Source organism: Canis aureus, chromosome 36 (assembly GCF_053574225.1).
Source record: "Canis aureus isolate CA01 chromosome 36, VMU_Caureus_v.1.0, whole genome shotgun sequence".
In the NCBI taxonomy this organism is placed as follows: domain Eukaryota; kingdom Metazoa; phylum Chordata; class Mammalia; order Carnivora; family Canidae; genus Canis; species Canis aureus.
In genome coordinates this window covers 2,037,256-2,061,340 of record NC_135646.1, presented here as the reverse complement: position 1 = coordinate 2,061,340, position 24,085 = coordinate 2,037,256, and the positions used below count along the sequence as shown (strand labels likewise).

The window sequence follows — 24,085 nt, the reverse complement described above, 5'->3', positions numbered from 1 at the left end:
TTCCAGCCAGTTTATAATGGTATAAAGATTCTATAGCAGGACCAGAGAAGAGAAGCAGAAAGGATGAAAGGAATGAGAAGTAAGTTCAATAAGGAATTGTGAAAAAAGTTAAGACAGAAGGGAAAGCCTGGGGATCATTTGTTCACTTCACAACTCAACTCCTTATCAGGAAAAATGTGGAACGATTGCTCTCGATTGTCACAAACTTCTAAATCAGAGGCGGAAACAAACAGGAGCACTTCTGTTGGTCCCAGGAAGAACTTTAGCAACATCAGGTTAAAGGTCTGTAGTTCAGGGCTCAGCATACTGTGCTTTCCGTGGCTTGCTCCACCTTTATCAAGGGGTGGACTGTGGGTGGCCTACCCGATAACTCTTCTTCCCTTCATGGTTAGTAAAAGAATCATGATTTCATTTAAGGTGGTAATGTGTGTGCTTCTGGGAAATTTCCTATCCCAGTCTTTCTGGTCAATGGGATGTAAGGTGAGATGTGTGGGAAAAACAATACCATAATTTAATCGCCTAAAGAGAGTTACTGGGAGTTGCATCCTTTTGTATTCTTCTTTTCTTCTTTCCTGATGCTTGGAAGGTAGATGTGATGCCAGGAGCTGCAGGTCCAGCAGTTATTTTGTATTTTATGGCCTTGAGCACGGAAGTCACACATGAGGAATAGCATAGAGAGAGAGAAACATCTTGGGTCTCTGATGATTTCATGGAGTTGCCATACTCCTTTTGTGGAATTAAAGTCCTTGAATGCTTCAGCCATTATTATTTTGCATTCTGATCTTACGTGTAGCCAAACTTAATTCTAACTGCTATTTCTCACTTTTTAAAAAAATTTCTCACTCTTTAATCAAGTATATCAAGTCTCTCTTCCAGACTATCTTAAAAAAATAATAGAAAGTCAACAATACTGGACTATAACTGCCTGAATTCAGAGTTCTTTACATTCGTAAGATGGAAAGGAGATTCAAGCCAATTGACAAATTACAGAAAACGTTTAATAAAGATAAAAGACGATATATGCAGAATCTCCCACATAGAGTGGCAATCAAACAGGCCCGGCAATGTATTTGAAGAGACTTTTAGGCATATACAAATGGTGGCTAACAAATGTTCATTGCCTGAACTGGAAATTATCATTAATCAAAATAAACTAGGAATAAGAAAGTAGGTGCTGTTCCTTTAAAAAGATCATTAATTTTAGCCCATTTTCATGGAATTCTGGTGGGTAAGAGCTGCGAATAGAGTCTCTCAATATATTTTACAATCATCAGGCCCTTGTTAAAGTTTAGGTATTATGTTTTGTCCCCTGAGTAATGAAGAATGGAGAAGAACAATAAAAATGATAAAAGGGATAGATGATAGGGCATTTGAAAAAAAAAAATAAAAAAGATTGTTCAGCCTGGAAAAGAAAAGTAAAAGAGGACTTTTAAAGTATCTCATGAATATTAATGGTTATTACAAGGAAAGTGGTAGGTTCTTAATCACTAAAGTGAAACAAAATTAAATCACTTTATACTGAAGAATGTGCTGATAGTATGTATGCAATCTGGTGTCATGAGGACACATTGAAAAGCCTCAGTCCCTAGAGCTCTTTCCAGTCTCGAGTGGGTATGAGGTATCCAGGTATCCCACTGCGATTTCTCACCCCACGATCGCTGAACCTGACGTCTGTGTGGCAAAGAAGGGCTTTTCCCAGAAACGCAGGACCACAGGGTTTGGTTTGGACACGCAGGACCTCTTAGAATTGTCCTGATTCTTTCTCTGAAACTCAATGACTGGAAAATTCCTGGAAATACATTCCATTTCTTTTTCTTTTTTTTAACCAAAGAATAAATGGCAGACACCATCGATTGCCCACCTCCAGCGGATGCTGTGTCTCATGAATAAATAAAATCTTAAAAAAAAAAAAAAAAAAAGTCTGGTGGCTTATTTATTAAAAAAAAAAAAAAAGATCCCTGGGTCCTCTCCTACTCCACTCCCTATAAATAACCGCCTGACGGAGAGGACTCCCCGCCCCTCCCCGCCCTGTAAGCTTTAGGCCAACCTGAGCTGCCGACCTGAGGTCAAGGGTCGCTCCCCGGGTCGCCGAGCCGCCGCCCCACAGAGTCCGAGGGGGGTCTGGGGCGCTGCCGCCGCGCGGCCTGGGGCTGAGGTGGAAGGCGGCCGGGTCCAGCCGCCGGTGCCCTCTCGCCGCCCTCGGGGGGTTCGTGGCTGCGGGGCGCGCCCGGACCCGGAGCTGCGCGGCATCGCCTCCCGCTCCCGGCGCGTCGCGTTGGCGAGGCCCGAGGCCCCGGCAGCATGGCGGCCGCCGTGTGAGCGCGCGGGGCGACGACGCCCTGGGCAGCCGCGGGCTCCCACAGACCGCCTCGAGGCGCTTCTGCTCGGCCGCCGCGGGGCGCTTTCCCACAGGCGCCCCTTCCCGCGCCCACACTCCCAGGGTGCCTTGCAGCCAGGCCGTGGCCCCGTGACCCGGTAACGACCCGGGCGCTTCAGGTCAGCGGGCAGTTGGGGGGGGGGCGGGCCGCGCCCTGACCCCGCAGTCGCCGCACGCGAGGCTCCCTGGAGTCGGAGCCGCTGGGCCCGGCGGAGAGGACCCGGCGACCGCGGCTGCCCGCGCTGCTCAGGCCCCGGACGCGACCCCGCGAGGAGGTTTCGGGGCCGCGCCCCGCCAGCCGGCCCTGGCCTCGCCCGCACCCGGCCCTGCGGCCCAGCCCCGCGAGGCTTCGCCCAGAGCACGGGGCCCGCGTTCGGCGCATCCCCCGGGCCCGCCCCGAGCCCCTGCGACCCGGAGAAGGACCGAGGCCCTGAAGGGTATCGGGGCTGTTTCCCTTCAGTGGCCGTTACCGTTTCGGAGTAAGGAAAGTGAAGGCAGATTCCGTAACTTCAAAAGCTCTAAATAAAAATAAAAAAAATATACTGAAAACCCTTCAAAAAGAAAAGCGACTGTGCGCGTATTCTGCTTAAAAAGCGAGACTTCTAGAGACTAGAACAACCGTATTTCCCTTTAGCCGAATATACCGAAAACCTTTCCAAAAGGAAGGCATCTGTGTCCATAGGGCATTTAAAAAGTAAGACTAAAAAAATAAAAAAATAAAAAAAATAAATAAAATAAAGTAAAATAAAATAAAATAAAATAGTAAGACTTTTAGGGGCAGCCCGGGGGGGCTCAGCGGTTTAGCGCCGCCTTCAGCAGGGCTCCCTGCGTGGGGCCTGCTTCTCCCTCTGCCTGTGTCTCTGCTTCTCTCTCTCTGTGTCTCTCATGAATAAATTCTTTTCTTTTAAAAAAGTAAGACTTTTAAATAAAAAGTAGAACTTTTTAGAGACTAGAAAAATTAAGTTTCTGTTTAGCCTAAGCTAACGAGATGAGAACCTAGAATTTTAATTCCAAGGAACATTTTCTCACAGAAATAGGTCATATATGTGTATGTAGATACCTACATTTTATAAAATGAAGAGAGATAATGAAGAAAAGATGTTAAGATGTTGCTGGAATTCCACTAGTCTACTTTGTGCTTCTTGATGGAAAAAAGGTTTAGTACTGGTCTTCCTAAAATATGTATATACGTGGGAATCCCTGGAGGGCCCAGCGGTTGTGCGGCTGCCTTCAGCCCAGGTCGTGACCCCCGGGGTCCCTGATTGAGTCCCGCTTCCGGTTCCCTGCACGGGGCCTGCTTCTCCCTCTGCCTGTGTGTCTCTCATGAAGAAATAAAATCTTTAAAAAAATATATTCATACATATATATTTATATTTGCTTTTCTCGGTTGGAAATTACCTATTTTCTTAGAGACTTTTCCTGGTTTTGGAACTACCACTTCTACTCTACTTCCCTCTGCATGCAGAAGATTGGGGGTCTTTTTAGAAGATTCTGCATTCCATTCACCTTAAGAGTCTATCCTTTGATAGCATTTCTATAGACCAGCAGCCACTGAACATCTTTTCTAGTGGAAGAACAGGTTGGCTGAGTCAAGCATCCACTCCTTTAGGTAGATAAATTGGCCTGGGGCCCAAGGTAAGGTGAGCTTTCTTTGCTCCGTGCATCATCACTCCACCTAGTTCAAGTTCAGACGCCTTCTGTGATTTTAGAAATTCTCTGGGGAAGTGCGCCCTTGCTTTTAGCCTGAGGCTGGCTCAGAAACGTCACCTTTCACCTACTTAAAAGTTTTGCATGGTAGAGAGATTTACTATTCAAGTAGCTATTTCTAGCTCCTTCACTGCTTAAAAACAACAACAACAAAAAAGAAAAACCCGAACCTTCCAAATCAGTTTCAGTTCCTGTGGTATCAAATCTGACTTAATGCTATCACTTTGTCCACAGACCAACTAAATATTTTGTTGGGTTAAAAAAAAGAAAAAGCCCAACTCTTCTACCACTAGGGCAATAAAAGTCATCTTTTCAAAATAGAGCCCTGCAGTTGTTTTAGCCATTTCTGTTTTGGTTTGCATGTGTTTGCTTTGGGGAGGCAGTGTACCTGCACTCGTGTCTTTTTTTTTTTTTTTCCTTTTGTGGTATTTAAAATGGATAAACTCTTCAAAAACACGCAAACACTTTCAGATTCAGAAGAAGAATGTCCAAAGACAATAGTTTGGAGTAAACTTCAGCCTTTGAAAACAAACGTCGGTCTTGTATAAATAGTGCGTGCCTTTAGAGAAGATGGCTCTTTGCTGGGTCTTATAAGGGAAGCCAAAGCATGAGGAATAGTAGAGGAATTTGCTTTGGATCTTTGAGCCCCTCTCGCTTCAGACATCCCCGAAAATCGTTTCGTTTTACAAAATTGGACGATGTGTGCGAGAACAGGGTAAGGATGACGATACCGCGCATGTTGTTTCCCGATCTCCGCAGTAACTGCGTTTCTAGTTGTTTTTTGGGGGGGGGGAAGGGCGGTCCTCCCCGCCCCGGTCCCGCCCTCCCGGGGGGGGCCCGTCGCGGCCGCAGAGCCCGCGCCCCCCGCCCCCCGCCCCGCGCCCGTGGCGGCTGCGTCCCGGCCGCGGCGGCTCCGCGCACGACCCGTAGTAACCCCGTCCCGCCCCCGCCGGCCGCGCCGCGCTCCCGGCCGGGCTTCGATAGGCCCAGCCCCGCACGCGCCACCGCCCGCGGGCCAATGGGCGGCGGCCTCCCTGCATATGCAACGAGCGCCGGCCGGGGAGCGCGTCCCGGGCGGGTCGGCTCAACAGACGCTGGGCGGCCGGCGCCGGGCTCGACGCTGCGGCGGTGGCGGCGCGGCTGGGGCTGGGGCGGCGGCGGGGGCGGCGGCTGGGGCGGCGGGGCCCCCCCGGGAGGGCGCGGGCGCTCGGGGGGCGCAGCCGGGCCTGCGTGGGCCCGACGCCGGAGGACGCGGTGAGTGCGGCGGGGGCGGCGCGGCCTGGGCGCGGGGGGGCGGGGGCGCCCGTGACCGGGGGCGGGGGGGGGGCGCTCGCAGCCCGGTGCGGCGCGGCCGGCGGGGAGGAAGGTGCGCGGCGGCCCGGGGGGCGGCGGGGGCGGCGGGGGCGCCCGGGTGGGCTGTGCGCGGCGGCCTGCGGGGAGGCGGCGGCCCGCGTGCTGGGCGAGCATCTCCGACGCGCGCGCAACTGGCCCATCCGCCCGCTGAGAAAATGCGCCCGAGCTGTCTGGTCCCTGCGGCCCCTCCGCGACGGACGTCCTTAAAAATCCTATGGACGCCGCGGGAGGAGTGGGCCTTGCGACAGCGATCAGCCGAGGACAATGGCAAGCGGTTGACGTTTATTAGGGCTTTCTGGCCGCCCGGCCCTGCCCTGCCCTGCCCTGCCCTGCCCTGCCCGCCCGCAGCCCTCCGCGCCGGCGCTCGTTCCCGGTCCACAGCTGCGGAAGCTGCGGTTGGGACACGTGAACCTGCCCGGGACCCCGGCGAGGGAGAGAAGCCGGGCTTGACACCGGCCTGTCTGAAAATCCAGCCCTCTGCATCCTGCTGCCTCTCCTTGGTGGCTGGCTGAATCGTTTTTTTTTTTTCTTTTCTTTTTCTTTTTTTTTTTACCCTTCCCTCGGGTGGGCCGGGGGAGCTGTCGTGTGATGACCTTCTTTCACGATGACCTTCTTTGGTGGTGATCAGCACCTCTCTTCTGTTTCCCCAGGTTAGTCCTGGGAGTTGAAGGTTGTGGCAGAGTTGCCCCAGAACTGTGTTCGAGGGTGATGGGAGGGCAGCGGTGTTGTGAGACAGTGGTGGTCATTTGCTCAGACTTTATTCTTTTGTTTTCTGGCATCTTCCTCCGCAGTTCGTACCCTTAGGGATGACTAAGACTTGTGTAGTCACCGTGGCAGGTTCTTCACACTTTTCATGCTCCTATAGGAGGAAAGGGTCAAGGTGACGAGTCACCTGATGTTTTTGGGTCTCCGATGCTGGATTTGTTCAGACGTTTGGACGGGATTTAAAGCTGAAATATTCTTTGAGTCTGAAATGTCCTTCTTTTTTTATAAACAGTTTTTTTTTTTAATTTTTTTTTATTTATTTATGATAGTCACAGAGAGAGAGAGAGAGAGAGAGAGAGGCAGAGACACAGGCAGAGGGAGAAGCAGGCTCCATGCACCGGGAGCCCGATGTGGGATTCGATCTCGGGTCTCCAGGATCGCGCCCTGAGCCAAAGGCAGGCGCCAAACCGCTGCGCCACCCAGGGATCCCTGTCCTTCTTTTTTTAAAATTTTTATTTATTTATGATAGTCACACACAGAGAGAGAGAATGAGGCAGAGACACAGGCAGAGGGAGAAGCAGGCTCCATGCACCGGGAGCCCGACGTGGGATTCGATCCTGGGTCTCCAGGATCGCGCCCTGGGCCAAAGGCAGGCGCTAAACCGCTGCACCACCCAGGGATCCCTTAAATGTCCTTCTTGAAGGAAAAAAGGAAGGAAAAGGGTTGGAAGAAATGAAGGATTGGATAAATTAGGAGCAGAAAATCATGCCGGGTGTCTGGTTTTTCGGGGAGGGGTGTCGTGGAGAGTCAGATCTTAAAGCCTCAGGATCTTTCTCATTGCTTATGTGCTTCCCTGCTGTCTGGTTCTGCTTAAATGACTATTTCCATTCCTCATTCAATTAATTGCTCAGCTAGAGCCTTTTAGCTCATGTTGTATTTTAGGTACCATGTAAGGTGCTGGGAGTATAGCAGTGAACGGGATTGGTGTGATCCTTGCCCTCATGGAGGAAACAGATAGGAAGCAAATCATGATACAGACAAATATATAATTACAAATTATGAGAAATGCAATGAAGGAAAAGTGTATGAGTAAAGATTATAATGAGGGTTGTGGAAAGTAGGGAGTTTTTGAATTGATGATGGTGTGATTTTACAGCCTTGCATTCTGAGTCTGTAATTAAATGTACCTAATGCAAGAGTTTGAGAACTTTTGAACAGTAATGTTCTGTTCGTTTCATGGTGTCTGCTCCTACCCAGAATATCACTGTAGCTCACATTACAAGATAGAAAAATGAGATAGAACTTTTGAAGCAGTCATTCTGCCTTACAGCCTAACTGTTCTGTGACACTTAAATTTTCCCTTTGGAACACAAACATTTGGGAACCCAGAATCTTTACGTAAGCTTTGGACTTGGCCTGGAAAGCCAGGCCAAAAAAGGTGATAGGTTTTCCTAACTTAAACAGCATCATAACTATCAAAGGTATCCAGGGTAGTTTACACTTAAAATTCTTGCCTCTTAGGAGACAAAGTGATTATGTGGTTTGGGAAATACAAGCCGTTGAGTATATGAATATTTCAGTTGAATGTGTATTAAGCCAATACAAATAATTCATTGCCGTACTTTTACTGAATGCCATCTGCATGCAGAACACTGCTAGGTGTACCATGTGGAATAAAAAAAAAGGTGAATTTGACAAAGTCCTTGTTTTCAAGGAGATTTAAATGTAATGAATATTAATACTCAGACTGAAGTCATGCCCGGTCCCCCCTACTTTTTCAAAGTAATACCATGTTAGCCCATTTGATCCTCTTAAGAGCCTTATATCACCAGCAGAAATATTGAGAAGGAAATTTGGAGGTAAAATTGTCAGACATGGTGATTAATGGTTGGGAGAAGACATCCCAGTGATTGGAGCCACCAGTATAGAGGTGGTGTAGACCCCTGGGCTTGCTGTGGGATTACCCAGGAATGAGAAGTGGAGGAGGCCTGGAATGGAGCTGGGAAGAGGGGGGCTGAGAGGCCTGGGGAAGTGGGGCCATAGCCCCCTGGGAGCTGTATCCCTGTAGCCAATGAGGAAGCTCCTGTGGGAGGGAAGTTGAGTAACATCCTAAGGATTTAGCTACTCCGGGTCACGGATTCCCTTTCACACCCACATTGCTGGTAGAGGTGAGGTGGAGAGCAGAAGTGACTGGAAGGTGAAGGAAATGGAGATGGCAAGATAGGACATTTTCTAAGGGTTTTGATTTTATCATTTAAGTTTAAATGCTGATGGGAATGTGGGTGTTCTTTGAAATGGAGAAGTTGGATACAGATGAGAAAAGTGTTCGCTTATTTGTGCAAAGTTCCTGAAAAGATAGATGGGAGGGGGTGGGATCCCAGTGAGGCCTGTGCCTTAGCTGGAAGGTGGGCCCCTCTTCTGTAGTGACCCTAGACAGGTCTGTAACTGATCTGATACTAATCAGTACTTTATCCTCGAGCCCTGGCATTTCCAAAAAAATTGCCAAGAAAAATCAAGTCCAGTTTTAGCTCACTGATACGGTCTTTACAAAACCTCACTATGGACGCATTGTGTGAAATTGATTTAATATGTGATGTAGTGTTGATTTCATCTACCTTAATAGGGTATATACTTTCATCTGTCTTGTGATTATTGTTTCTCTCCTGAAAAAGGAGACATTGTAAACGTTAAATCTTGTGATTTTTTCTACATGCTATTTTTAGTTTCATAAGAAAGTTTTTAGACTACTTCTGTTTCCCTGACATTTTAAATGACTTAGTTCTTTTTATTTAAAAGTTTAGCTTCTGTTTTTACTGGAATATGTTTACTTCTACTAAGGTTTCCCACTCTGAGGGATAAAGAATTGGTGGATGATTCAGTGGGTTCAACTGATCTGCTAATTCTTTTTTTTTTAATTTTTTATTTTTTTAAAAGATTTTATTTATTCGTGACACACACACACACACAGAGAGAGAGAGAGAGAGAGAGAGAGAGAGGCAGAGACACAGGCAGAGGGAGAAGCAGGCCCCGTGCAGGGAGCCCGGCCTGGGAATCACACCCTGGGCTGAAGGCGGTGCTAAACCGCTGAGCCACCCGGGCTGCCCATGATCTGCTAATTCTTAAATAGCACTGAAGATACCTGAATAACCTTTTGGATAAACCACCTCCAATTACAGGTTTCCACTTGTTTGTGAAGATATTTGTTATAAGATACACAGGGACACTGCTTTATTCATTCATAGATTTATTTGGTGCCTATCTTGGCAAGACACTGGGAATTTGAAAATGATTGGTAGTCTGTTCTCAGACTTCCTCATGGTTCATGGAAGGAAAAGTGTACGGACGTTATATGGTGTAGGCAGAGAAGGTCTGAGAGCAGGTGTGTTGCAGTGTGGAGTAATCAGTACAGACAGAGCAGAGGAGGGAAAAGGGGAGACCTGGTGGCGAGGATAGCCCGGTTTCCCAGAATGCGTTGGGCTGACAGCAACAAGGGAGCCAAGGAATAGAGTGTTTGACTTTGAATTTGGTCTGGGTGTGTATGTCTACAAATATGTACACATTGGTAATGTTATAATAATATCAGAGAATATTAGAAAAATTAAAAACACTTGCTATCATAATGTTGTTCAAGAGGGGAAAAGCTGTTCATTTTCCTGTCCCCTACGTAGGAAGAAATCCCATTTACACTCTTCTGGTACAAAGCCTAGTTTTTCTTCTTCTAAACTAATGGTCTTTGGAATAAGGCTGATAGCCAACACCTTTATAGTACTTCCTCTGGTCAGGTGCTGCTGCAATTTTCTTCTCACTTTTAATATATATATAAGTATTTTTTTCCCAACCATTCTTATTTCACAGATGAGAAATTGAGGCACGGGAGATCTAAAGCGACTTGCCTAAGCGTGTGCTGGATCTCAGCTCCGGCAGTTTGGTTCCAGAGTCCATGTCCTTAGCGCAGGCCGTGCACCTCCTGTCTGGGGCGACAGTTTGGCTTGAGATCTTACTGAGCGCTGAAGACAGGATTATACCAGGAAAGGAACAGGGACAATGTTTATCTCTTTTAATTACACATAGTTTACTGCCCCCCAAAGCCCTCCTTTACAGGGGGACATAGAGAGTAACAACCTAAATGGAGGGAGTTTAAACTAGAGTTTTCTTCTTGTACTTGAATGTGAATACTTAAGGTCACATCCTCCTTTAACATTCCTTCAGGGCTCAGTATCATTGCCATGTTAGAATTTTTTGCATCGGGGATATAAAGCAATTTGGGATGCTATAATCTACTAATATCATTTTCTTCGTTTTCTTTCTGTTAAAATAATAGATATGCTTTCTGTATGTCTTTCTGTATGAAAAATATTTTATAATATTTAATCCAGTTAAACCTACTCCCTGCCCCCAAATCCTCCAGTTAACCACTACTGTGAATTCGTTGATCTGAATTTTATTACTTGTAGGCATTTCTCTACAATTTTACTGTCCGCAGTTTTACTGTTCACTTTATGTGATTTTAAACTTCCGGATAGATAGTATTGTAGGATTGTGCAACATACAGTTTTTCACTCCTTATCACTTAATCATTGTGGTTTCCTCAATGAGTTTCATCAAAGTGGTTATGTACATGTCTGTTTAGCTCATTTATTTTCACTGTGACATGGTATTGCGTTTTAGGACTAGACCACATTTTATTTGCCCTTTGCTCTGGTGGTAGGCCTTTAGGCTGTTTACTATTGTTGTTGGCATTATGAGTATTAGCATAAGTGTTCCTGAACACCATTCTTTGTCTAATTCCATTTTTTTTTTAAAGATTTTATTTATCTATTCATGAAAGACTGAGAGAGAAGCAGAGACACGGGCAGAGGGAGAAGCAGGCTCCCTGCCAGGGAGCTTGATGCAGGCAGGACTCGATCCCAGGACCCCGGAATTACTCCCTGAGCCCAAGGCAGATGCTCAACCACGGAGCCAGCCAGCCCCCCCCCCCCCCCGCGTCCCTTTAATCCCACTTTTTACCCTGGAGTCCTCCCTGTGCTCCTTTTTCTTTGTACATTCCTAGCTCAGGTGTCCTCTAATCTTGTCCTTATTTGACTTAAGGTACTTCTCTGTCCGTCTTAGTTGTACAAACCACAGTGGGTGCTTTTCCTCTAAAGTTCTTTTTAGTAACTTTTAATTAATCTTGTTTGACTTTCTTCATTTTTATTTCTGTTTTTGTTCTCAGGCAATTCTGCAGATATGTACCTAATATCATTTCATTTTAAATTCCAGTAATGACTGTAGGGATAATTCACTCATGCCCTTCCTCTTGAGAGATTTTTATCAGTTCTACTTTTGATTAAGCCAGTTCTGTATTTTAGTACTTGTTTCATAATTTTTCTCTAAAATGTACCTGTTGCCACTGTAATTTGGTGACTAGGAAATACGGACTTGGAGTGAAGATGGCTTGAATTTGAGTTCCGGGTTTATGTTTTTTTTTTTAAGATCTTATTTATTTATTCATGATCTTATTTATTTATTCATGAGAGAGAGAAAGAGAGAGAGAGAGAAAGAAAGAAAAGCAGGCGCCATACAGGGAGCCCGACATGGGACCCGATCCCGGGTCTCCAGGATAAGGCCCTGGACCGAAGGTGGCACTAAACCGCTGTTCCGGGTTTACTTAATCGCTATTGGCCTTGGCCTGTTTAGCACCTCTGTGATTCAGTTTCTTTTATAAAACAGAGATCGTAATGGAGTATACCTGTAGATCGTTATAAAGGATTATGTGAGGTAAGTGTCTGCATGTAGTCAATAATCAATAAATATTAACTATTTTATTTCAGAGTATGGAATGTATTCTAAGTCTAGTTTTCTTATTGCCTTCCGAAGCACCATTATTATCTTTACAAATACACTTCAAAGAAATGTCTGATGTGTTGTATTGGCTTATTAGGAGATGGGGAAGGGATAGTGTGAATTGTGGAAAATTGAGAGACATTTGCCAGTTTGTTATATTTTAACATCAGTAATTTAGGATTTATCTTGTGCTTTAATTAGCTGGAAATGTATCTAAAAGACATTGAAAGTAGTTTGACATGGTATACTTCTCATTCAAGTAACTTCCTCTCATTCAAGAAACTCATTCAAGAGTTTCCTCTTGTTTTACATACCTTTTGTAGTAAGACGTTGATAATGATTCAGGTAGCATTCCTACACACACTAATTATCCTGTATCATCAGCTTTCTGCTGTTGAGTGGAGAAGGAATCATTGCCAACCATGTGTATAAAGCTTGCTGTGTAAATTTGAGCTGGTTCTTTAACTTTTCTAAGCCTTTCATTTCAGTTTCTTTAACATAAATATTTTAATTATTCTCTCCTCGCGAAGTTATCATGAGCGTTGAGGGAGACAGCAGATGGTAGTTTAGGGTACACAGGTGACCTTCTGTGTTGGTTGCTTGCCTCATTTCTCTGCCTCCTCTGCCCCCCCTCTCCCATTTTCTTCTTTGTTCTACCTTTCTTCCTCCTTCCTTTCTCTGCTCTTTAATGAAAGAATCTGCACATATTTAATGTAGACAATTGAGTTTGTTCCTGCATACACCTGTGCAGCGTCATCACAACCAAGGTAATTGACATGTTTGTCACTCCCACGGGCTTCCTTGTGTCTCTTTGTGTTTTGTTTTGTTTTTCTCCGTCCTCCAGAAGCCGTTTTTTGCTGAGCAGTAACGAGGTATTCTGAATCTGATGTGTGAGGGAACTCATCCTATAATAAAAGTGTACATTATTTAAGGGGGAGTAGGAAGTCTTATTTTCTTAAGGACAAGAATGTTCAATCTACGGGAAGATACTTACAAGATGTGGTTAATGTTGAGTGAGCAATACAGAGGACAGAATGGTCATGTTTGGCCAGGGTGACCAGGAGCAAAAGGAGACAGGAGTTGGATTTGAAGACGCAGTTGTGTTTGAGAAATGTACTCAAATGGGATGTCCAGGGCAGTTGCCAAGAGCAGGCCCGACAGATAAAATTGAGGCATTCCCCACAGGAGTTAGGGGGTCTAGGGAAGCAGGGAGGATAAATCACCTCCCAGAGGGCAAGCAAATAACAGAGGCCTGGAGAACAGAGACCGTTAAGGACTTGTATAAACTCATTTATTTGATTCCTTCAATTCAGAAGGTAATTTTTGAATGAATGGAAGTTTCTAGGAGTAGAAAGGGACTGAGCAGCCAGCAAGTGGAGAGAACCGAGTGAGTTCTGAGTTGTTAGAGGAAGAGTATTTGGGATCCAGCCCAAGTTGTTTCCAGCCTGCCTTGGTGACTTGGGGTGGCCCTGCCCCTGCCGAGCCTGGCGCTGGGGCAGTCTCCACACCATCTAGCCTTTCTGGAGTTGTTTCCTTGTCTAGAATCCTTTCTTGCTCAGTAGTGTTACCATCTGCTGCTCCACCAGTGTTTTTTCTTTTACCTTCCTTTCTGCTTCCTTTTACTTGCCTCAGGATTTTTGTTATCTATGCTATATTTCTTCGGTTCCTTTGAAACTTTATTAGCTTTGTGCATTTCCTTCTGTGTGTTCATTTTATGTGTTTACTACTTGGAATTCACAATTGGGGTGTTTGCATGAGTTTTATTAGATACTAACTGCACTGCTGAAATAGTTCTTAACTTTTTGAATATTATTTTAGTTCTAAATTGATTTCGTAGATATGTTATAGGTCGTTTTTCTGCATTGATGTTTCTGGGTTGTAAAATTTCAATAACACCCTGGCCAACATTATTAAAAAGTTCTCCTTCAACCACAGAAGTTTCTTCTTTCTTTCTTTTTCTTTTTCTTTCTTTTTTTTACTTTTATCAGGATTTGCAGTATTCCTCATTCTGATTCTTGACTTTAGGTTTTTTACTGTAACGCTAAAATAACCAGAAACTCCTCTCTTCCCATTTGAGACTGATTTGATCTCTGGGCTTGATACCTCATGTTGACTTCTAAGATGAAATTTAAATTTAAATTTCTAAGAGTTTTAGTTCCACAGAAGACTAGAATGAACTACAATTAATTAATATTAGAACTGTGTATGATATAATTTTAACATAAATAGAATTCACATTAATTGAAATTATACCACATGGACCACAACCACATTGGTCATTATTATTATTTTTACATATCTACATATTTTACATACTATTTTTACATATCCTGAGTCATTTTCCTTTTGTATTATAATTTTCCATATTGCTAGTGTGCTAGAGTCTGAGAATTTGTATTCATCGTTTACCCTGAAATAGGCCAGTCTTTGTAGACTGATGCTTATTTTAACAGAACAGCACTCTTCTTAGAAATTCAAAGTGTTTAGTTTGTATATCACTTTTCTAAGGCATAAAAGGCATACCTGTTCTATCCAGTAGCATCTTGAGGTGGAAGGTGGTGGGAGGTCATAGTTGGGTGGGAGTAGGTAATGTCAAGGAGGGAGCTCATGGGACCCCACGTGTGAGGAAGGAGTAGAGAGGAGTGATGAAGGACTTGGGCTTTGTGACCACTCTGTTACTTGAATCCCCAAATCTAGTTCCACTGTTTTAGTTTTGTGACCAGAGCAAATTCCTTAACCTCTGAGCTTTGGTTTCTTTAGGATAAGGGTGAGGTTGGCCTCGTAGGGTACTTATACTCTCAAAGGTGTATGCAGCCCATCTCTAGGGTACAGGAAGGAATGTTAGAAACTTTATTTCTTTCTAAAATTTCCATATTTTCTGCATGATTCGTAGTGTTTGCAGTATGCTAGGATCACAGTACATATAGACAATATTAAGGGTAGACATGTTTGGAATACCAGTAGTTTTTACCACAAGGGGCTTGTTATAATTCTTAAAGTTTAGAGACTGGGCTCCTAGATAAAAAGCTAGGCCCTCCTTGGAGGCTTATTAGTTTGGGGGAAACTTTAGAGATGAATGGAGGATGGAATGAGTTTGAAGAGCTTGGGTTAGTTGGTTCTGGGAAATGGATTCAGAGGTGTTAGATGTAGGGAGCATGTCTACAAGTTCATTTGAAAAATGGGGGACATAGTGAAACTGGCATGTGTGATGACTCGGGTTAGTTTGTAAAAGTCTTAAACCGTGTATTTTTACACTATATCATGTATTAGAAGATTACATGTTAGAAATTTGGTTGATATATAACCCAGAAACCTGAGTCAGTATTAGAGAATTGCTCTTGATGCATGGATAGTTAGCCTCCAGATAACTGAGAGCTGACTGTATGTATGTTTAAATTACTAATGTTTATTTATATTGTGTGATGCCAGCAGACAGACATGTTAACTATAGGTGATTAATTATAGCTTTGTGTTTCTTACTATTAATTTTAAATTGGCTTTATGAGATAATATGTTACCTTGTTGGATGTGTTTCTTTTGGGCTCCTCAAGGGGTATGTTTAATGTATTCCTCCCCTGGAAAAGAGCTCTGTGAGGACAAGTATATTTGTATTTTATTTATACCCAGTATATAGAAGATAACTCCTATTTTGTTGAATGAATCGGTCCTTGCATCCCTGCACAGTAAAGGACACGAGATAGTGTTCATTAAATGAAGGGGAAAGATTTGAACATAACACTGAAAAAATTTTGGAAAGCCAACAACCTGACACAAAATGACCAGTGTGTGCTTATTAGTGTGAGCTCAGGAATGCTGAAAGAGTAGACTTCCTGTTGGTAAAATATGCATTTGAATAGCTAGCTGGCTGAGTGATATATACAGATATAATTTAGAAATTTCCTGATAAAGAAGATAGGAAGGTGTGATAGGTTGTCTCAGGCCAGGCCAGGTTCTTGAATTTTAATATCATGACTACTTGTTGCCTTTTTAAAGCCTTTAACACTCCTGACAGTGTCCTCATCGACCTTCATTATCTGTTGGTTTCTAGGGCACAGTTCTTGGTTTCCTTACCTTTCTAACTGGCTTTTGTAGTGTCTGTCCTTAATCTTTTTTAAGTGAATATACTATTTTTGAAGGATTCCATGGTTTTGACTCCAATAGGAATAGGGTCAGTGATGGTTCTAAAATCAGCATCCACAGCTCTGTTGGGAGGCCCAAGTGCTGTATTTCTGACAATATCTTGAGTATCTCTTCTGGTTATTCCCACAAACTTAATATCCATCCCTGTCCGTATACACCCCCCCCCCATGTTTCTATTCTTCCTCTTACATTCTTCATATCTATAACAAGACACCCAACCTTCTAGAAATGTTGATACTAATTTTCATAGATTAGTCTTAACATTTCCCTGTGTCCTATTGGTTTTACCTTGAAGTCTCTACAGTTGGTCCTGCTTCTTCTGTAAGTAGTGCCCTAACCTCTAGATCTCTTCCTTGTTCATTTGAGTTATTTTAATAACTACATGCCTGGAATCCTTTCTGGTTTCTTTTCTGGGATAACCCAAGTAAACGTTATGAAAAAACAAATTTGGTCAACTGCTTTGCTTAAAAAGCAATCTCATTCTGTCTGCTACATGTTTCTATTTTTCATTTTCACTTCTAACTTCCCTCCTATTTTCCTGTGCTGTATCTGTCAGGCTCCTTGAGATTCCTCATTCTTGGCTTGTTCTTGCCTCTGCCTTAGATGGGAGTGGAGGGAGGAGTCAGCACTGAGGGGTTGATTCAGCTCTGTGGCACCAGGCAGGACCTTCCATAGAGGCTTCAACTGAATCTCCCAAGGACCAATTTGCGTTGGTAGTCTTTGTAGCTTCTTTTAATTCTCCCAGATTCTTCTAATTCAAGCCCAGGTCTAAGTTCGGGAGAGGATATTATTGGATCATCATGTCCATATTTTTGGTACAGGCCTCCTACGTCATAGGCTGCTGGATCCCTGTGGGTGTCACGTTTGCCGAAGTCTCTGGGGGTAGAGGTGGGAGGGAAGCGGCATCACATAGACAGGAGCAGTGCTTCTCTCCCCAGATGTTGCAGGCCAGGCGATGTGGGCTGTGCAGGCTACCATGATCATGCTGGAGGTTGTTTTATAATCAGAAAAAGACTTAGGAACAAATCCTCTTTGGGACATGGGAGCTGTGGAAGAGAGGTTATTACCACGCTGAATGTTGGCTTCACTGATGTGCTCCTTGTCCTTCTTGGACTTCAATCCACTTTGGCTTAGCTGAGTTTTCTTTAATGCTGCTTAATGTATTGAATAATCTTTTGACCACTGATCTGAAGTGCTCCTGTTGTCAAATATAAAAATCTCGTGACTGTTTTCTGGTTTTAAAATTCTGTACCACAACAGTTAGAGATCAGTTAGAGATCAAAAACAGTGTTAGTTTTGATCTCTAATAGGGCAAGTATGTACTAAGTATTCTTGTTCTCAAGTTTCATTAGCAAATCTTAAAAAAATATTTTCCTCTAGATAAACTTCGGAATTAGTATCAAGTAATCACAAGAAGGTGAGTACAGTACAGTTAAATGTTTTGAGAGACTACATTCACATTTCTAAATCAAGTTTTTAATTTTAGTTCTAGTACAGTTAACATAGCTTTTATTATAGTATATAATATATACTAATATATTGTTATAATTGTATATTTTATTAGTTATTGCAGTTAAAAAACAAAATTTTACCAGTAAATTTGAAGACCTAATTGGTCTTATTAAACTATTCATGACTGAGGCAGCATCCCATTTAGTGAGTAGGGGGAGCGGGGATGGGGGGGGTGTAGAAAATGGAAGAGGGTGGGTGAGAAAGTTCTTAACAAAAGAAAAGGATTGTTTCAAGATCTTGGGATGGGAACGGCAGGGGTTCTTAATATGGAAATTAAACTCATCTTCTTTTGGGGCTGTGTGGACAAAGCCCATGTGACCTGTTACCTCACTGATGCTGATCAGAAAATTCCTGACTGACCCATTGAGGCTACATTTCTTGGAGAGGTAGAAACTGTAAGATTAGGTATTAAGTCCTTAAATGGTGGTTTGGCTTCAGTGATACTGTTTGGGCCTGTGTTTTTCTTTTTAACCTTGTGACATTTTTAATATCTTACTGTGCCTAGTTTATAAACAAAGCTTTGTCATAGGTATGCATGAATAGGAGAAAACGGTGTGGACGGGGATCAGTACTATCTATGGTATTAGGCCCACTGGGGATAAGGGTGGGGGGACTGCTTGTATCTAAGATATTATTTCAACATATAATCAATATAAAAATTTTTTTTTTTTACTTTTTTTTCAATATAAAATTTTTAATGATATGTTTTATACTTTTTTCCATACTAAGTCTTTGTAATTCTATGTATATTTTACATTTAGAGCACAATTTGGACAAGCCATACTTAACTACATGTGGCTAGAGCCTTCTTAACAATGTACAGTGATGGTGGTTACAACTGGCCTCCTTGCCTTTAATACTGAAAGTACCTTTAAGTATGATATTTGGTGTTGGTTTCGGATATATTTTATTAAGTTAAAGAAGTTTTCTTTTGTTTCTGAGTAAGGCATTCCTTTTAAAGTTAATAATTGACATTTATTTTCCTTACTTCTTTTTAAACATATACTGACATGATCACACCTTTCCCTCCCACTTAAACTGCCAATATAGAGAATGGCAATAGAATCCTGTAGTATAATACGAAAATACGTTTGGTCTTGGTCCCCACTACAGACATATAGCTCCTGAGACCCTTGGAAGTTCTTGAACCATGAGTCTTTTGTTATTTGTAAACGCTTCCGCCTGAGTTGATGCTAATGAAGCAGTTTAGGGTGGGGGGTCTCAAGATAGTCTCAGGATGGGACTTGTCACTAGAAAGACCCAGCGATTAGAGAGATTATAGAGTCGATTAGAGTCTATAGCCTCACCCCTCAACCTCCTATGTGGAGTGCAGGGGGCCAAGAGATAGAAACTCCTGGACAGTGTGAAGCTTCCACAATGGTGAACTGGGCAGGTGCTGGGAAGGTGGAGCCCTGGGAGAGGATTTGGAAGTTCTGTTGTCCTTCATCACTTGCCCTGTGTGTCTCTTCCATTCAGTTATTCCTGAGCTGCGCTGTGTATAAACCGCTAGACAGCAGTAATGTGTGTTCTGAGCTCTGTGAGCCATTCTAGCAAATTATCGAACCTGAGGAGGGGATTGTAGGAATCCTTGATTTGTACCCAACTGGTGACTTGAGACTAGCAAGTGAGTGATGGTCTAAGCCCTTAACCTGTGGACTTGTAAAATCTTGTAAAATAGTACAAAACTGTAGGTCAGTTCTAGTTTTAATAAAATTGCCTTTAAAATTACTATCAAAGGAATATGTGCACCTCGTGAAGGACTTTTTATTTTATTTTTTAAAGATTTTATTTATTCATGAGAGACACAGGCAGAGGGAGAAGCAGGCTCCATGCAGGGAGCCCGATGCGGGACCCCAGGATCACGTCCTGGGCCAAAGATGGCACTAAACCCCTGAGCCACCCCGGCTGCCCGATGGAGGACTTTTTTTTTTTTTTTCGATGGAGGACTTTTTAAAGTGATTTCTTAGCAGAGTATGTTTGCAGAATATAAATTCCTGAATCCTTACATCTCTGAAAATTTCTTTATTCTACTTGCAGTTGATCAGGAATTTGGCTAGCAGTAGAATTCTAGTTTAAAATTCATTTCCCTCAAAACTTTGAAGGCATTGTTGATGGCCTTCTAGGGTTACAAAGACATCTGAGGCCAGTGTGATTTCTTACTCCTTTATAGGAGGGGAGACTATACGTCCTGGTTTGTCTGGAACACTTTCAAATTATATCTTATAGCACATGCTTTTACTCTGTAAAGTATCCTTATTTATTGGTCAATTATACAGTTATTTGTAGGTGACCTGGGTTTTGTTTTTTGGAAGCTTTTGGGATATTCTTAAACCTAGTGCTCTGCGAATTCACAAGGCTGTGTGTCTAGAAGTCAGTTATTCTCCGCCCCGCCTTCACCTGTGCCGTGCTCCGTGGGCCCTTGCCCTCTGAAGACTAGCATCCATCAGCTCAAGGATATTTTATCGTGAGTTCTTCAATAATTTCCGCCTCTTCATTCTCTTTGTTTTTTCTAGAGCCCCTTTTAGTGGAACTTGGTCTTTGGGTTAATTTGATACATTGCAAAAGGACCTCGACTACCTCAGTCTTGACCTCAAACTTTCTTATTTTTTTTTCCAGCTCATCTCTTTAACTCAGGCCTAAGACCTTGCACAAAACATCTTATGATGGGAACCAAAACTTCCCCTTCAAGCAGTGCCCTGAGCCAGCAAGGCCCTGCCTGGTTGATCCCAAGGCAGTGACCCAGCGACCTTTACTGCCCACCTGCATGTACCCACCCACCTTTGTCCCACATTTTCCTTGCATAAACCTTCAAGTATTTTCAGTACTTTGGAGGCATGAGTCCACTGTGTTCCTGGTGTGGGCTTCTCTGAAATACGTTTCCTTTCTTGTTTCCCCACCGCTTCTCTCTGTCTTTGGTGAGTGGCTGAACCTGGACTGTTGGAACCTTGAGCCCCTTTGCCCCAGTATTCCTATGCCCTGGCTATAACCTTACTCTTAAAAAATCTTTTTGACTTCAGTTTTCTATTTCTTTGATTTTGCTTTCCTTTCTGGGAAAATATTCTCAACTTTTTTGTCCTACTGTATCTGGTTTTTTTTTTTTTTTTTAAAGATTTTATTTATTTGAGGTGAGGGAAGAGGGAGCATGAGCAGGGGGAGGGGCACAGGGAGAAGCAGACCCCCCCCCCCCCCAGCAGGGAGCCCGATGATGAGATGAGGGGAGATGATGAGAGATGATAAGATCCCGGGACCCTGAGATCATGATGTGAACCCAAGGCAGACACCTGAGCACCCAGGTGCCCCTATCTGTGACTTTAATTTCAGCTTCTATTCTTATTTAACAAGAGCTTTTTATTATTATCAGTCCTGTATGGTGCCCTTTTCTTGTTTCATCAATATAATAGCCTCTCAAATCTTTTTGAAAGATTAGTCGCATATGTTTAAAGTATTCCCTCTATTTCCTACATCGTCTGTTTCCATTGAGTCATTTTCCCTGCTGCTTCAGTTTTCATCTATGACTTTCATTGTGAGTTCTTATCAAATATCTGGTGATCTGCAACTTCATATTTATTCTGGATTTTTTATTTTGGTCTTTCTGTTTCTAGTCCTACCCCCTCCCCCCATACCAATAAATCCCCCACATTGGCATGAGATTTGGCAATATGAGAGAGCTGATAGACTATTCTCCTGCATACAAATCTGGATGGCTCTTAAGAGATTTGGGTAATAGCTAAGCCATTTGCACTTAGCATGGCATACAGGGCAGTGCCAGTAAGATCCTGCCTTTGTTTCTTAGAGCTGCTATAACACCACACATTTGGTGGCTGAGCACAACAAATTTATTATCCTACAGTTCAAAGAGGCCAGAAGTTTGCTGAGCTGAAATAAGGGGTTGGCAGAGCCCCCGCCGGGAAGAATCTGTTCTTGCCTCTTCAGTTTCTGTGCCTGCTACATTTGGTGGCCTTGCTCCAGCCTTCCAAGGCCAGTGCTTTACATCTCTTCTCAGTCTTCACATTGCCATCTCTGAGTGTCAGATCTCCTTTCTTCTAAGGACGCTTGTGATGGCATTTAGGGCCCAGCTGATCACCCCAGACTGCTCCCTCATTCCCAGATCCTGCAAAGACCCTTTTCCCAATTAAGGTAACATTCACAGGTTCCAAGGATTAGGGCCCAATACCTCTGGGGTCATCAATCAGCCTGCTTACAGGTACTTCAGAGTTCTCAAATGCTTCTGTGCTTTTGCAGATGCTATTATTACTGCCTGTGGTTTCCTCTCTTATGTCCTTTGCCAACAATCTGTGGATCCACTCAGTTCTTAGCCTTCCCTGACCTTCTTTACCCCTCCTAGACAGAAGACTGTGTTTTCTGTCTGTTTTCTAAATACAGCCTGTCTCCTTATGCAGTAGTTTTTGTCATGTCAGGACTATTTGCCTTGTCTCTGCCACTGGAGTGGAGCTTTTTGAGTATCATGGGCCCATTTCCAGAATAGGAAGCATTGGGTATGGAGCCGAGTAGGCATTCACTAACTAGTTGTTGAGGAGATTCAACATTTATTAAGGGCCAATTAAATACTGGGACCTGTCATCATGTTGGACCATTTAATTAACAAAACAAAATACGGTAAAGTAAGTATACACATGTGCCAAAATTTCTCCAGGGCAAATTTTTTTAGGAGGCATTTGCTAGGTCATAGGAATTTACATTTTCAGCTTCTGCTAGATGGCTGCCAAATTGTTCTCCAAAGTGGCTGCACTTCCCCCAACAAAGCCAAGAGCACTCTTGTTTCCTATATCCTTGCCAATGTTTGATTTTTTTTTTAATTAAAAAAATTCGATAGGGAGAAATGATGTTTTTATTTGTGTTCTTTGATAGTGAGGCTGTTTCAGTTAATGGGCATTTAGATTTCTTCCCGTGGACATAATGTAGGTTATTTTTTCTACTGAGTTTTCTTTATAGAAATTGAACAAATATTCTGGATATGAATTGTTTATATATGTTGTTGTCACTATTTATGTATGAGGAAACTAGCATCAGAAATAGGTACATTTATGAGTAACCCCTCCCGGATGGATGGATGAATAAGTGAATGAATCTGTTTGGAGTAATAGCTCCTGAGAAACACTGTGGGTTTGGGGTCCAGGAATATCTCTGGCTGTAAGGCCTGTTTTTTTTTTGTTGTTGTTGTTTTTTTTTGTTTTTGTTTTTGTTTTTTTTTTTAGTGAATCTGGCTGCTTTACAGGGAATAAGGAACTTAATAATGCGTAGTGATGTGCTAGATTTTGTCAAAGTACTTACCTGTTCCACTCATAGGCTCTGTGAGTTTGGGATGATGTTAAATTATTTTTTTAATGACTATAATGACCGCAAACCTGTCTGCTTCATAAGCGATTGAGAAAGTCATTGAGATAATGGATGAAAGTGTTGTATGCACAGTGAAATACTGTTTATAAATCTTATTAATTATTCTTGACCATTACCATCATGAGAGAATAAACTCAAGTATATGCTTTAACAGTTTGGATGGACCTTTTTTTAAAAATAAACTTTATTATTTAGTGAGTTTCAGGTTGAAAGCAAAATTGAGCGGAAGGTACAGAGTTTTCCCATATACCCTCGACCTCATACATGCCAGCTTCCCCCATTATCAATAATTTCACACCAGAATGGTACATTCATTACAGTCAGTGAACCTACACTGACATGTCATCATTTAAAGTCCTTATTTTACATTAGGACTCACTCTTGGTGTTGTATGTTCTGTGGGTTTTGAGAAATATGTAGTGATGTCTGTCTACCATTAATAGTATCCGGAGTGGTTTTACCTTCCAGAAAATCCTCTGTGCTTTACCTGTTTATCCCACCTTCCTCCTTCACCCTTGGCAACCTTTTACTGTCTCAGTAGCTTTTCCTTTCCCGGAGTGTCGTAGAGTCAGAATCGTACAGTCTATGTTGGCCTTTTCAGGTTGACTTCATTCCCTTAGTGATGTGCATTTGAGTTTCTTCCATGTCTTTTCGAGGCTTGATAGCTTGTTTCTTTTTAGTGCTGAATAATATTCCCTTGTCTGGATGCACCACAGTTTATCCTTTCACCTACTGAAGGACAGCTTGGTTCCTTCCAAGTTTTGGCGGTTAAGAATAAAGTTGTTGTAAATATTTGTATGTAGTTTTTTTTTTTTTTTTTCCCATTAGTCGTAAGCTTTCTACTCATTTGAGTAATAAGTACCAAGGAGGCTCATTTGCTGAATCATCTTGTAAAGAATATGTTTAGTTTTCTAAGAAACTGCCAAACTTCCATGCATTTTGCATTCCCACCAGCAATGAATAGTTCCTCTTGTGCTGTATTCTTGCTAGCATTTGGTGATGCGGTATTTTGGATTTTGGGCATTCTAATAGGTGTGTAGTGATATGTAATACACTTTTTTGGTGAAATATTACATGATAAAATGTCATTTACTAGTGTGATAGATGGTG

At 43.0% G+C, this 24,085-nt stretch overlaps 1 protein-coding gene across 1 annotated transcript in view; it reads left to right on the top strand.

The window, feature by feature from the left end:
* The first annotated feature begins 5,242 nt into the window (after positions 1-5,242).
* Positions 5,243-24,085, top strand: part of ACSL3 (acyl-CoA synthetase long chain family member 3) — a 66,153-nt gene continuing 47,310 nt past the window's right edge. Inside the window, exon 1 of the mRNA XM_077885377.1 lies at positions 5,243-5,338. The gene's annotated coding sequence lies outside the window, so the exon portion shown is untranslated. The remainder of the gene's footprint in view (positions 5,339-24,085) is intronic.